The 16,531-nt window shown below is 31.6% G+C and overlaps 1 long non-coding RNA gene across 2 annotated transcripts; it reads left to right on the top strand.

Moving 5' to 3' along the window:
• Positions 1 to 12,613: 12,613 nt before the first annotated feature.
• Positions 12,614 to 15,979, top strand: LOC128293927 (uncharacterized). 2 transcript variants are annotated; one of them, XR_008284079.1, is made up of 2 exons: positions 12,614 to 13,643; positions 13,754 to 15,979. It is a non-coding gene; the product is annotated as an uncharacterized LOC128293927 (long non-coding RNA). The 2 variants fall into 2 exon arrangements; XR_008284080.1 differs by having other exon boundaries at positions 13,735 to 15,979.
• The last annotated feature ends 552 nt before the right edge of the window (positions 15,980 to 16,531 follow it).

Genomic DNA, 16,531 nt, shown 5'->3' with positions numbered 1-16,531 from the left:
AATTTGTTTTTTTTTCTTTTTCTTTTCTTTTGGCAACCTTTATTGTACTGTGGTATGGCGCATTATCTTTGAAAAGACTGCAAACTTTTGGCATTGTGCAGTTATATATAATCTTTTTTTTTAAATGGATGACTTTTGACTTTGTAATATTGGCATATGAAGTTATCTCTCCCTCTTAATGGAGTAGTTGACGTCCACAAAGATGAGTCATTGTCAGCTTGAAACTTTTGACGAGCTCGGGCCCATAACATATATGCCCCATAAGTCTTGACTCCTTTAAATTTGGCATTCATTGTACAACTGATGCGATCCCTTTCCATGGTGGACCAACAGTGCCCCAAAACCTCATGTTTATCCTGGCAATTGCAAATCCTCCTGCATGCATCTTTGTACCAAATTTTTGATTTCCCATAATAGTCTCAACAAGGTCTTGTTTTATCTCCTCAGCTAATTCCAGTTTTGCAATCTTTCCTTCCTCTAAGGCTATATTTCCTACCACCACTTCATGGGGTAAAAACCATTTTCAACAATTTCAGAAACAAGTCACAATTTCTGTCACCTTCAAAATACTGAGATTCCTCTAAACACATATTGCACTCAAAAGGAACTTTGAATCTGTAGTATCGTTGCCCATGTCATTGATATCTAGGGATCTATGATAGGCACACAACAGAATAAACAAGGAATAAATGAATTCAAGAATGACTATTTACATGAAATGAAATTTATAAAGAATGTCAAAGGTCAAAAGAATCAGAATGAAAAAATATTTACTCGGATTAATAATAAAAGTATCTTTTATTGAAAATAAAAATGTCTGAACATGAGCCCACTTCTCAAAAGAAATCTCAATACTCCTAGGCTTTAGAGCAACAAAAGTGTTCTGAATATTACTTCGTAAAATTCCTAAAGATTACAGGAAGTTCTTCTGCAGTCCAATTGTTTAAAGAACTTCCTGGTTCGTAAGGACGAATGCCCTCAAGGTTTCTTTGTTCAGTCCCTTCCTCATGTATGACATTGATGGGATGATTTTCATTTCCAAACCCCTTCTCCGTAGCTATCCCTCCCGACACAAAAGTCGGGATATGTAAGGAACGAGTTAATTCTCATTCAACTTCTTTTTCACTCAGCTGTGACCCTCTTCTCTCTCTCTTTTTCTTTTTCTTTTTAATAACTTTAACTAATTAGGGTCTTTTTATAATTTTGAATGCAAATGATGCAATGAAATGCTATAAGATGCAAATGAATGCAAAAGGTATCGATATCGATTCAATCTCATTTAGAAAAATTTATTTAGAAAAAGAATATCTTTACATATAAATGGATTACAAATACGCTTTCGCCCTAATGCCTAAAGTTTTAACAACAAAACAAACTCTTGGCCACGATTAGATTGTAGCTCATATTGGTGCTCAATATGTCAGCCTGTGCCACCAATGTCTGTAAATAGTCAGCTGCCTCCTGAGTTTGAGCTACGACCTCACCTGTGGGGTAATCCGTGCAGCTAGGGTACCTCCTCCAATACCGTGAAGTTGTTCGATTATTTTGAGATAGATTAGCGAATGTAGGTATCCCGCTCGCAGTGTGCTACCTTAAAATAATATCCTATATCCTCAATGTTTCTTGAGAGCTTTGATTTCTACCCACGCAGAGCATCTTGCCTCAAGACCTTCAAGCAGATAGCTAATCTCTAAAGGTCTTTGTATGATACGGTCTTCTTTAATCGCTTTCTTTCACGCTTACTTGAGCTATCCAGCCATCGGGGCTTGCATTTCCATTGTTTCGATAAGTACAACAAGAAACTCAAGCTTGTTGTTTGGTAGCGGTCCTATAGTAAACGAGATTTTTACCATCATAGGCAAAATTCTTTCCATCCAACTCATTTTGTAGGTCTCATGCACTCTATCAATCACTTTCCTTCCAATACCCTTACCATCCACATGGCAACCGCCTTCATATGAAAGAGAAATGCTATAATGGTAGAAATGTCCATCAATACTCCCACACTCACTTTGAATTGCTCATCTATCCTCCCGTCAGAAAATACCGCAAGTCCCTTAGTTATTGTAGAACAACCGCTGGCTTCATTACTCCATTGATCCCATATTTCCTTTAACTCCGGAGATTATTTTGCGCCACGACGATGCGAGTGTAACCCCATAATTCGATGTGTATCCTTCAAAGATTTCCTTTGACCATTTATGGACGTTAGCGTGCCCTCCATTCTATCAAGAAGTCCATTCTCCATAATAAAACTTTCTAACTTAGAAACCGACCGTGAATCGATACCTTTTAAATGCAAAATGACATGCACAAAAGAAAGAAAACAGTCAGTATCATATGATATTAATAAACACAAAGATAACCTAAGTATAATTCTATCTATATTGAGCTCTTACGGTTTTTCTATATGTGGTTTGTTTTTAAAGTTTGAGGTACCCGAATCAGCAGATTCCTCGATCCTCACCCATTATAGGCTCATTTGAATCGAGTTCGGTTCAGGGGAATACATTTCCCTATGGCTACACGGAGATGAAAATCTCACGAAACCATAGGTACAGATGTATCCCAAAGTGATCCACTATCCCGCACGAGGCGAAAACCTCACGGCGTAGCTTCTCACTCCCGCTTAAGGGTGTGACCACAACGTCATGCAAATGCAATGCGATCGAATATAGCAACACATGTAATAATACAAACACATGTAATGCAAAGAGGATTAAATTTTAAAATTTTTAATTTCCGACATTAAGACAAGAGATAATCAATTACACGGCTTGACTCTCTTATTAGTCCCCAGTGGAGTCGCCAAGCTGTCGAAACCATTTTTTTAAATCGAGTTTTGGAAAATGGGAATTGACTTTAAGAAAAACAAAAATGGGAGTCGCCACCAATATTTTTAGGTGTGATTAGATCACCTTATAAAATGTTTTGTTTTAAAACATTAATTTTGGTCTACGAAAGTCGAGAAAACGGATTCGGGAGTCGGTTACATACGAGGAAGGGTTAGCACCCTCGTAACGCCCAAAAATTGGTACCTAATTGATTATCAAGTGCCTTTAATGTCGGAAATTTGAAAGTTTTAATATGCAAACCTCTTTTAATTAGAATGTTTCAATTTTGAAAATTAAGGCTCACTTATTTTAAACGAGTCAAAACATCACATCCAGTAAGTTAGGACGCAACATTTTAAAACCTTCGAAACTAAACTCGTCTTTCAAAAATTTTTATCTCGAAGCAACAAAACGCCATATCCAGTAAGTTAGGACACTATGTTTTGAAATCTCGAAATAATTGTTTAAGTTTTGAAAACTCAAAATCACTTAGAAGGGTGCTTGACTATTCGAATTCAACGAGAAAAGTCGCAACCCAGTAAGTTAGGGCACTACCTTTCTCGAAGTTTCCAAACATCAAGCATTGCCTTTTATTTTTTTTAAAAAACCTTGGAATATTATTTTAAATGACGTTTTAGGATGACATATTAATGCATCATGAAGCATAGATGTACAAAATATTCTAACATTTCCATACAAACATAAATAATATCATTAAGACAAAACTAAATAACATGAACATACGTTTAATGAAAAAAATCATACTAGGTAAATATAAGATAATAAACAAATAAAAACATGAGAAAACTAAAAGAAAAACATAATACATGCAAAAATTATACAACAATATATATCATAAAATAGCACATAAAAGAAATAATTAAACATAGCATATAAAAAATGAAACTATGCACAAATAAGATAAATGACATACACTAAAAAATGAATAAATAGAACATTTACAAATTATAAAAATATAATGCAATAGTTCAAAATACATGAAATGATAATATAATATATATACATGCATAGAAAATATATATTTGAAAATAAACTATATAAAAGGTTAAATATTATAATATATAAAATACATAATCAAATGTATAAAAGATAGGAATAAATATACATATTTGAAAAATGAAGAAATTAAAATAAAAAAAAGGGTTGAAAAACTAAGATAGACGAAGAATAAAATAAGAACAAACCACAGAGAGTAAGAACGCAAGAGGAAGAGAAACTTGAGTGAATGCTCTCAAGAATTCTTATTGCTTCCCAAAACTCAAATGTGTTACAATGAAGGGAGAGGCCTCTATTTATAGTTGAGCCTCCCCAAATCCAACGGTACAGATCAATTACATCAACGATTAAGATTAAAGGATATCTACAAATTAAATCTCCAAGATTACAAGATCATATCTTCAAGATTGCATATCATATCTAAGATTGTATATCATATCTAAGATTGTATCATATCTAAGATTGCATATCATATCTAAGATTGCATATCCTTAAAGATTATATTTCCATATGAGTCAAGCTTATAGATGGACCTTAAATCTTTTCAAGTAATGGGCCATTCCGATTGGGCCAAATTATATGTTTGTAATTTTGTACTGGACTTGGACTTTGTTTTATTTTTATTTTTTGGGGGTTTATTATTTTAAATACTGGAATGGGCCAGGCAAAAATGGGCTATTACAAGTATCTTCTAAAATTTTGGAAAGAAGACGAAAGAATGAGAAATAAGGAGATGAACTTATGAATAATTTGGAGGCAAATAGGAAACAATGTCATGTGCTTAACCATTTCTAGTGTTTAAAACCGTTTTGAGCTATTTATTGTTTCAACTCCGAACCATCTTAAGCATTAGAAATTTACAAGCCTAAAAGACCTTTGGGACCTAAATAATTCACTAACACACTAATTCTTGAAATGATTGCATTTGTCCTGATGAACATGACCAATTCATTTTTTATATTTATAAGCTATCCATGTAATTCATTTTGATGGACAACACTTGTATATACATTTGTTTTAATTACCTCTATATTTATTTGCATTTAACTAATTGTGTTTGCATTAAGAATTGAGTTAACTAGATATCACTCTTAAGTTGCATGTAAGGTAGTTCTCATACATGTTCGATGTTTTGCTACTATGTGACCTAATTGTCAGATTTAGCCCAAAGGTTGTTTTTTTTTTTTTTGAATGTTTTGTGTGTTTGCTTGAGGATAAGAAAAGATTTAAGTTTGTGGGAGTTTGATCTACTGTACATTGATACCCAAATTAGGCTCTCCATTACACTTAAGGAGCTTATTCTCAAGTAATTTAAGTGTATTTTATTTTTTTTTGTCAATTTTTTGTTTTGTCATTAATAAATTGTTTTTATTAGTTTTAAGCCATTTTTGAGACCCAAATTGGCCAATCATTCCATAGGAAACCTAACAAGTTTATTGAGTGTTTTAGGGATACGAAGACGGCTCGAACGTGAAGAAAACATTACCTAGAAAGGGGTATAGCGATATCAAAGTATGGAAGTCATGATACCCCTGACTGTGCTGAAATGAAGAGAATAAAAGTCATCTATAATGGTATCGTGATACCAAACCATGGGTATTGTGATACCGAGACTTTCAAGACTCCCAATCTCAAGACTATTGTGGGTAAGGTGATACCCTAGCCTAGGTATTTTGATACCTAAGCCTAACAAGTGAAAAAAACTGCAAGGACAATTTTGTGTCCAAACAAACTTGTGTCTTCTTTTTATTTAAGGGAAAAATGGTCAATGTTAGGTTAAATGTTAGTAGGCTACAAATATAATTTTATAAGCCTTTCATTTCAGATTTTTGGTGGCTGAATAGTTTCTTTAGGGTTTATAGTTTTTAGGTTAGGTTTTCTTTCTCTTTTCCTTCTCTTTTTTTTTTCTTTTTCTTTTCATTTTTAGTTTAGGTTTTCTCTTTTCTTTTTAGGTTAAATTTTATTCTTGTAGTTTTCTTTCTTCTTTCTTGTAAAAGACTTTGTAAATGAATATGGATGAAGCTTTTGGGTGTCATTGGTTCTACATCAAAATGAGCATTTCTTATTATTATTATTACTATTCGATGAAATATTTATTTGAATGTTAAGCTTCATCATGTGTTAAATTGTTGGATGGTTGGTTGATTGGTTGTTTGTTTGTTAGCTTAAGTTAATGTCTATACTTGATTAATTGGTTGTTCGATTATATTGAAATGCTTAATACGTTAGAATTGAAGCCTCTAGCGGTAAACCTTGATAAACGAGGCATAGAAGAGAGTTTATCCTTAGATAGTTGAATATGATTATATTGACTAGTGAGACCGAAAGGTAATCTATATGCCTAGGTGAGATCGTGAGGTGATCTTGGTGATAACTTTTAGTCTAGAATGAGAGCGAGAGAAAATTTCTAACTAAGAGTGGGAACCAATATAATCAGTATAGGTTCATTAGTTTAATTAGCACTCAACTAATCAATTGACCATTGTTTAATCATTTACATTATCTAAAACATTAGAAAGAAAGTTTACTTTAATTAATTTAATTTTAGTTTATAAACAATTATATTTGGACTCGCACTAATAAATTTTGACTCGACTAGATTAGTGATTTCTTAACTTGTAATTAACTTGATAAACGCATTTACCCACTTGGCAATCCTTTGGGTCAACCCATTAGAATACTTTGTCTTCCATCGGAACTATAAATATTACAATTGACACTGTCCGCTTAGAGTTAAAACCCGTTCTTTAAATTGGTTCATAAAATCATTTGTTTTTCTGTGCACAAGCGCGTGTAGGTCAACTACCTAGCACATTTGATTTCTCTTAGAGCCCTAAAACAATAATAAAAAATTTCCAAGGAAAAATCAATAGCAACAAACATCTTAAAATGTTGTTCAATGCCAACTTTATGACCATCCTAGACATATAGCCAAAGTCTGCAAATCTCATTATCATAATCACTTTCATGCATGTGCTAACTTTTTTGGATATCTGCACTATGATCCTTGGGTTATCGAATCAATAGCAAGTCACCACATTATCAGTGATGCTCAAAATCGGACCACTCCCCAAGACTAATATGGTTCAGAAAGGATCTCAATGGCTAATGGTAATATAGTACCAATTTCTCAAACTGGTATTACTCATTTATGTACATCAAATCACAACTTATGTTAACAAATACTTTGTGTGCACTAGTCATCAAACAAAATCATATATATATATATATATATATATATATATATTTCTAAGTTTTCCTAAGATAGCAACACTTCTATTGAATTCTTTTCTTTCATTTTTCTTGTAAAGAATCTAAAGATGGGGGTGCCTCTAGTGTGCTGGTTGAATAAACGTGAGTTGTATGAATGGCCACAAGGCAACACACATATATCAAAACCTCAATCTCATTTGGTCGTTCTTAGTCACTCACTTAATTTATGGCATCGATGATTAGGTTATTTGAATTATTGTGTTTTACATAAGTTTTTAAATAAATTTTCAAATCCATTTTGTAATTCTATAAATCTTATTGACGAATCGTCAACCACTACAAATCATTTATAGTGACCAATGGGGTTCATCTCCTATTGTGTCTATTGGTTAGAAGCGCTACTATATTCTTTTTTGTTGATTAGTTTTCAAAGTATATGTGGTTATATACATTGAAAACTAAAATTGAAGTTCGAAATATTTTTAAAATTGTACATCCTTTACTTTAATGACGTTTTAATACTAAAATTCTTTCAATTTACATAGATGGTGGTGATGAATTTCAAGGTCTATCCAATTATAAAAGAACATGAAATTGAACATTTGGTGTCACCCTATTATACACCTCAACATGTTGCACTAGTTGAACAACAACACAAACATGTTGTCAAAACCACTAAAACCTTAATGCATTAGCCTCAATACCTTCACATTTTTGGAGTTTATTTATCAACAAGAGATTCATCTTATTAATAAATTACCCACACCTATCTTACAATATCAATGCCCTCATGAAATACTACTCAAAGAACCCTTTACATTTAAGAACATAAAAAAATTTGGTTATTTATACTACCTATGGATTCGACCTACACCAAAAATCAACTTAAGCATGATCTACTATATGTGTCTACTTGGGCTTTTATAAACAATATTACTACCCCTAATGTTTTGACCCAATTTCTTTCAAATTGTATTTTTGACGTGATGTTACATTTTTTAAAAATAATTTTTCATTTGGAAATAAATTTTCTCACTTGAAATTCAATTTTCAAATACAGTTTTAGGATCTCACTGACAATGGCCGATAGGAAAACCAATTCTTTGACAATCAAAACTTGAATCTCGAGCTTCCCAATCCCATTGTGTCATTGCTATTGGAAAAATCTCAGTTTGAAAATTATTTTCTTGTACAGCAGAAAATTAAAAATTTGAAAACTGACCCGGTTTGTTATATTTGTAGCAATAAACATTAACCGAATTCGTACCTATGTTTTCGGCTTAGCAGAAGTTTGTTGTTCTCAAATTTCAACCAAATGATCTTCTCTACTATTCTCGTACCACGAACTGCTTTGAGTGTGGGCTCAAACCAATTGAATCAAAACACAGAACTAGAAAAAGTTTTCTCTCTTTTGGGGGTGAAAATGAAAATTCTCTCTTCTTAATAGAAACTGGTGGAATTGTTTCTTCTAAAATATATATGTAATAGTTGAGAATAAATTCTCTCTATTTTTCGACAGAATAACAATCTCTCAAAGTTGTGTTAATAGCTCTGCTGGCTCCATCTATTTATAGTGGTTTATTTCAAATAGAAAAACAACATCCTACTTAGAATAGGACTAGGGTGGATGGCACACCCTCGTATTCCTATTAGGGTTGTCGCCCCATTCATGTCCATGAGGGGTTTTTGAACCTCCTCACATTGGTTCCAATTATGAGTACTTTTTGAGCCCTTTTGACCCAGTACTCTATAATGTGATCCAACCCGATTCAGTTTTTCTATTTTTCAAAATAGACTTTAATATTTATATATAAACAACTTTCTCATCCTATTTTACCTTCAGCAAATTTTTAATTTTACCCCTAGTAAAGTTTTGATGATTTTGCCCTTAGTAAAATTTCGAGAAAATATGTTCAATATTTCACAACTCAACATGTTCACTATGAACGAATGGTTTATTTTCATTTTCGGGCTTAAAAACAGTCCAAAAACATAAACGCATTCTTCCAATCATTATTTAAGTAGTCCATATAGGATTGCAAATGAATCATTTCCATTTTCATTTTTATTTCAATTTCCATTTTTAGAAACCTACATTCATTTCCAAATGATTTCATTTCTCTATTTTGGAGAAAACCAAATGTTTCTCATTTCTCTTTTCCTATTCATTCCATTCATTTCTATTTAAACACGCAATTCATTTTTGGTTTTAACAAGCTAGTGAATGGGTTAATTTGGACATATGTAGTTGAGGCTCAAATTATTTATAATTAAGTTTCGAATTTTTACTTATTAATTATAAATTCATTTAGTAACAAATTCATTCCACTATAGTATCGTGACTGAGCTCTCCCCAACGATATACCATTACAAAAGCAACTATTCGATACTTGTCCAATGACCTTGTCATAAGTGTGTTACCCTCATAGGATATTCTTGATCTCTTTGGGATAATAGTCATTCTCTCCATATGATCCTATTTTATTTCATGGTAACCATTACATCTTCCTTCATGAAAAGTTAATCACTGTCAAATAATGATCAAGTCATCCATCACAAAGAAGACGACTCGTGGCCACGTTTAATTTCACCAACCATGTAATGCCAATGAGAGGATATCATTTACCCATTTTTTGGGCTATGAATTCCAATGTTGTGAATGACGCTATATACTACAGAAGTCATACACCCAATGCACCAGCTTTTGGTTCCTTATCTATTTAAACTTAGGCTTTTACTTACATCAAAGTGTACGAGTCACGCATACATAGCTCGCCATCCACTCAAGATTTAAGTATGTCGCACTATGAATGTCACAAGTGAATAAATCTATAAATGGATTCAGGATCTATTCTGCTTGGGGCCTGTCCGATGTACTATCAGTCCAGTCAGTCACATCTATGTTTCTATCTTCTAGGAGTCATCCACTCCAATGCCCAAGACAAGGCATCTTCCTAATTGGACTTGATAGGCAAGATATTAGTCTTTTAATTGGTTTTCTCAATTCCGTTTAGACTAAGGACATGTTTAGGTCCGTCTACTAATACAAGTTGTCTTTTCGTACTACGATTCGACCATATAATACCAATTGGTAATAGTTAAACATTTAGACAACCAATGAGTAACATTTGCTTCCATTTTTCTTTGCATGCAAAAACCATGTAGGGACAATTATACAAAGTATATTAATGTAATCAATGAATTTGTTTTATTAATTAATCTGTTCAAAAAAATTACAAGTTTACAAATGTATATATTACACTCAGATTACCAAATCCAACAATTACCTCATGAACCACTCTCGCCTCTTTGTTTGCTATTGCTCTTGATGAGATAAATTGGATCACCCATCTTCTTCGAGAACTTTGCTTTCCTCTTCGTTTTTTCCTCGAATTCTTTGTGATAGTACTAGCACTACATATTGCCAAGCTAATGAGACGTATTGCCATTTATTTTTATTTTATGCGTTATCAAGTGCAAAACGTAAAGATTGAGGTCAAACATCTTTATTTCGCAGATCAAGTAGCTGATATAGTCACCAAACCACTGTAGAGTACTCCATTTGATCATTTATTTCCCAAGTTGGTTATTGTTGACACCACCACCAACTAGTGGGGGCATAACAAAGATAACAATGGTCTTCAATAGTGAAATAGTCTCCACGGATTATGTTATTCATTTTTAGATTGTAAATTTTTTAATTTTTCAAATTTTATGTTGTTATTATTTGAATTTCTAAATCGGCTGATATCTTGATATCTTATTACTTATTGTTGAGAATTTGAGGGCTTTTATATATATATATATATATATATATATATATATATATATATATCCCCAGAATAAAGGTATGCTTCATTTTACTCATCCATCATCTCTATTATGCCATGATATTATTAGTAAGGTTATTAATAGCAAACCAAATTTTGTTGAATTTAAAAATGAAAGCATGATATGAAAAAAGAAATTATCATTGTAAAGTAATTAATTATTTTGTATATTTAAATTTTTAATTATTTTATTTTCTAAATTAATTTTATATTTTATCCAATCACTAAATAATTTATTTTTTATTTTTTTGTTTTACTTCATTTTAAAAATTTTCTTTCAATTATTTTTTAAAATTAATTGATTTTTACTATAAATTAGATTAATCCTAATTCAATTAGCAAAATATATTCTTTAAAAATGTGGAGAATATTTTAAGCTAACCAAAATATCGTCAATTGTTTATTATATTATTAGTTTTTCATTTGTCAATATTGTTATTATTAATAAGATTTATAACATTTGTGAATAAAATATATTTTTAAGTTTTCTTATTATTATTAGTGTTTTCCTAATATTTATATTCTATTATAAGTAGTAATAAGATTTATTCGACTTATTTATAACATTGTTCTTTAAATATTAATACATAGGGGTTTGTTTGTTTTCAAATGTCATTTTCATTTTTTTAGATGGGAAACATTAATAAATGTGATGATTGAAATTTTATAAATTAATTTTTAAAAATGAAAATATATAAAAATTAGAAATTATTGAAAAATTTTCACTACTTTCAATAAAAATACTTTATAACATTTAATACTCTTCTTGAGTTAATATCATCTATCAACCGAATCCCAACTCAATGTAAAATTACCAAAACTCATTATTTTGAGGTCAGTTTTATTTTTATTTTTTTAGTAAATAATGAGATTCGAACCCAAAACATAATTATCCTTAATAACTCAACTTATTATTTCAATCAAAATCATATTTATTTATTATATTGAACTTTTGCTAGCCTTTCTTATTTTCCTCGCACAAAATTTTCTAATGGGTATAAACAAGCACTCCTTCATTACATCAAACCTTAATAAAATTTGCAATTAATAATATTGATGAATTCTCTTAGCTCTTATTCTTTCTAGTAATTTGTTTTTTTTTTATAATCATAAGCATTCTTACTTATTTTAGGTGTTGTGTAGTCATATTTAAAACTAGAAGTAATATTTAAATAAAACCTTCCTAACAATGTTGAATAAAAAATTTAAGATGAATGCTAACAATTTTTAAACTATGATGGAATTATTTTTGAATGAAAATTGTAAATAATTTTATATTAAGATATTACATTTAATATTTTTAGAATTTAAAATTTATTATTTATATAATAATATTTGCTTGATTTGACCTAAAGATTTATTTTATTTATAAAGAGTTTTTATTAAATTTTCAAAAATATTAATGGCTGATAAATAAATTGTTTTTGGTTAATATAATGAATGTGTATTTTGGAACAGAAATCCGTAAAATGCAGTTGCCGTCAGAGCGAGTGGGCGGTTAATTTGTTGCAAATGTATGGACAGATCTAAACAGGGGGCCCACATGTTTGCCCCCACTAGGGTAACAGGCACCGTCAGATCCGGCGATATGCATCCAAGCCACACGTTAATTAATAAAGAAATAATAAATCTCCCGCTGTTAGGGTTAATGGGATCAAAACGAAACAAACGTAGTCAGCTTTTTAATTTATAACATAAAAAATAAGTTGGAATAATAAAAGAAATAGTAAAAAGCTAGGGTTCAGTAAATCTTAATGAGCCTCCCTCAATCCCTCCCAATATTCTTCTTGGGATTGGTGGTAAAAAAAAAAAGTCCCCCTCGTTTCTGCTATAAATACCCTATCTTCTCTAATCCCTTTACATCCTATTATCTCCCCCTTTTCTTCTTTCTCTTACCCTTTTTTCTTTTTGTTTAGACAGACATGGCTGTCTTTGGAGCTTTTAGGGTTTTATCATTATAATGGCTGACGACCATTAAAGATAAACAAAAGGAACATGGCCCTCTTTGTATTCTTCCACAGCTTTCTTGAACTGCAACTTCGTCTTACATTTTTCCTTGTTATTTTGTGTTGCTTATATAGGCGGTATGTGAGTATGTATGTATGTCGTTGCGGTTCAATAAAGCTGTGGGAAGATACGGACAGGGTCAAAGAGAAAATTTTCAAGATCCATCTGTTCTGGGATTTGAAAATGCTACTTTGTGTGCTTGATTATTTGTTTTTCTGATTTCATCTTACCCTTTCTCTCTCTCTCTCTCTCTCTCTCTCTCTCTCTTTGTCTCTCTTGTCTTTCTAATCCACTTTAAGAGTTTTTGATGCACTGAGTTTAAGTTTTTCTTTGACATGATTTGCCTCTGAAAGGGAGATAAATTATTTCCTTTCTTTCTTTATTTAAATAACAAAGATTTTTCTTAACCCTAAATGGCTTATTTTTTTTTATTATTGCATTTTTGTTCTCTCAATCATATGGAGAGATGTTCAAGCTTGAATTATCATTGGATGTATCTTGATTATTTTCTAATTATAACTACAACCATTATTTCACAACCCTTTTCTGTATCTGGTCTATCTTTCTCGTGGTTGCAGGCTTCCATTGCTATAATTCTGCTGCAAACTGCTTCTTTTTACCTCAAAGAATATTTAGAAAAAAAAGTTACTCCAAATTTGCAGTAACACTGTAAGAAGAGAGAGAGAGAGAGACAGAAAGTGGATGATATAACTGTTGTTTTGGTACTTGGAATTTTCTATAGGTATAGATTCTTGTCTTTGCTGAATTTTTATGAGACTTTGTTTTGGATCCTTTTATCTTAATTGTTTTGACTTTGTTTTATTGTAGTAAAGTGTGCCCCCCCATTTGTAGGTTCCACGCTTCTGGTCTTGAGGTTCAAAAAGCTCTTACTTGATATTTGTAGATAAAATTCCAGCAGATATCAGCACTTATACTTCCATTGGTAAAATGTTAACTTCAGTCATTTTTATACATTTCCTAACCCCACCCAAATATTCCATTGCTTTCAATTTTTTTTCTTTTTTCTTTTTAATTATGATAGGGTTACTACGGACTTATGAAGCATTAAAATTCCAGACTATACAAGGACCACTGGAATTAGGCTTTAACCTACCCTCCCTTATTTGATATCCTCACCAGTTGATCAAGTTTAGTTTGAACCAAGCTTAAATTTCACTCAATTGGGTAGGTAAATGAAGCTTTTATCAAAATAGAATCGGTATAACATAAGATACCTGGATGGTTCATGTTAAGAGTGCTTTCTTTACATTTCATTAAGATTAGGGTTTCTCTTTCTCTTTAAATATACACACACGCGCACATAGGCACATATGCCTTTTTCCAACAATACCTAAGAAAAGGGCTTTTAGATTATGCCAAAATTTATTGTCTTGTACCAATGGTATTGAGACCGTTTCAATATCAGATCTGAATGTTCGTGCCTACCTTGCTTAGGTAGTAGACTAGTAGAAATATGGAGTGTTTTTTTAATATGCAAGTGGATCTACCTAGCCAAACTAGATAAGTGTATATATTAAGGCAGGGACAGATTATAGGACAAATATTCATAGCCATAAAACAAATCCGATAATAAAGTACAATATGCAGCTTAACAAACAGTTCTTATGTGTATATGTGTGTCTATTTATCTAACTTCTGCTGTATTGGGAGATGTTCACTAGAAAATTGAATTCATGGTTTTAAGGCCAACTCTTTTGTTCGTTTATGAAGCTGCATAGATCATTTGATCTAGCTACTTTAATTATTTGATCCATTCATTCATATATTGTATTAATGCAGCCAACTAATCTAGCTCATATATATGTATACACCATTGGTCCTTTTTGGGTATTTATATATTATATGGATTTAATTTATATACTACGTGTTATAGCTATTTGCTTTTTGGAAGGGAAAATAGACCAGAGCTGAAAAGCTGTGACTGCCTTGTGTTTTGTGAATGTCTACTTGAATCTCGGTAATCTTAAGAGCTACTACTGTAACCGTGTTGCAACATTCTGTCTCACAGCCTCTATTAAATAATATTAATTAATCTCAAACTCTTCCACTTCAAAGAACAAGATAATTGGATGCCACCTCTTTAAGGGTAGTTCTAGAAACCAAGAGAATTAAACTGGTGCTTTGAAGTAATTTCCTTTACACATGTGCATACATGCAGCATTTTCTTCTACATTACTAATGTCTGTGTATAGGGCTGTAAATTATGAACAGTTAGATTTTTATTCGTTTATGTTTATTTACTAAGTTAAATAAATAAACATAAGATTTTAAAGAGATTTTATTAGTTTATGTTCATTTATTAAGTTAAATAAATAATAAGCTTGTTTATTAAAGGAATCAAACACAAAAACCTTAAAATATTGTCATACACAATTGATAATATTTTGCAGCCAAGAAACAGGATTGAAGCGTTAGAGATACTGTCATAATGATGGCTCACTTTGGGTTGTACAGAACTTTCTTGCATATAAATGGCTTTTGATCTTGAGGGTCAACAAAGTTGCCATTTATCGTTGTTGGGCGAACTTTTACATTGAGATAAAAGGGCAGGCCCCTCCCCTCATGAAGCTTCATTTAGTGCCAAGCATATTACCCATATCTACTGGTTCGAACAAAGAGTTATGCCTCAAAAGCGACGTGACTGAACCATTTTCCCCAACACATGGGGGCGGAAAATTATTGCTTTGCCTTGCCATTTCCCTTTCACTTAATTTGTCCATAGCTATTGGGTTACCTCCCCTCCGAAGTTTTTTTTTATTTTACACTCTAATTAATATTTATGTTTCACTAGTTTTTTGAAATCCACTAAGGTTTTAGTTGATTAAGACAGTAGGGCACTGAACATGGAAGCTGAAACTACTACTGATGTATAAGCGCGCGACATATACAAGAAGAAAACCAAAGTTACACATTTTGTTGTGTATAAATAGTTTGAAAAAAAAGTTAGCTATATGAGCTAAATGAATTAAATTTAAGTTTATTAATCCTATCCAAATTAGTTGTTTCTTTTACCATCTTAGATTTATTTCATTTGAAGAAAACATTCAAAATTAAAAAGTTTTCTTTTTAATTATTGTCCCATGCTTTGTCAATAATTGGGTTCACTCTGATTTTTTTTATTTTTTTTTTAAAAAAGTGCCCCCAGTACAGGAAAGCTAGATGAAATAACAGGTCTAATTAGTATAGTCTAACATCATCATCATTATTCAAAATCATGCATGTTTCCAAGCTTTTTTTCCTTCTTTTAGAGAAAGATTCCCTATCACCAATTCTTTTACTCTCTAATGGTCCATTTTCCCTTCTTTTTCCATCTTGATTACACCTTAATTATGGTTTTTCCCTTTTCCTTCTTTCTTTTGGGGTTATCTATTAGGTGAGATTCTTCTAACCCTTCTTTTAACTTCCCTCACTTTAATTATGGATCACTTTTTTTTCGTCATTATTATTATTTTTTTTTCTAATAATGCCTACCGAGTTTTTCTAAGCTTAATATATAAAAAGGTAAAGTTCAGTACAGCGAGAAAAGTAATGTTCACCGCAACCTCGAATCAAGCTAAAAGCATTGAGCTCTTACTAGTCTTAGCACAATTATTCACTTCTCTACAAACA

The sequence above is a fragment of the Gossypium arboreum genome, chromosome 6, assembly GCF_025698485.1.
Source record: "Gossypium arboreum isolate Shixiya-1 chromosome 6, ASM2569848v2, whole genome shotgun sequence".
Lineage (NCBI taxonomy): Eukaryota > Viridiplantae > Streptophyta > Magnoliopsida > Malvales > Malvaceae > Gossypium > Gossypium arboreum.
The sequence above is the reverse complement of the archived record's forward strand: the minus strand, read 5'-3'. Positions and strand labels throughout refer to the sequence as shown.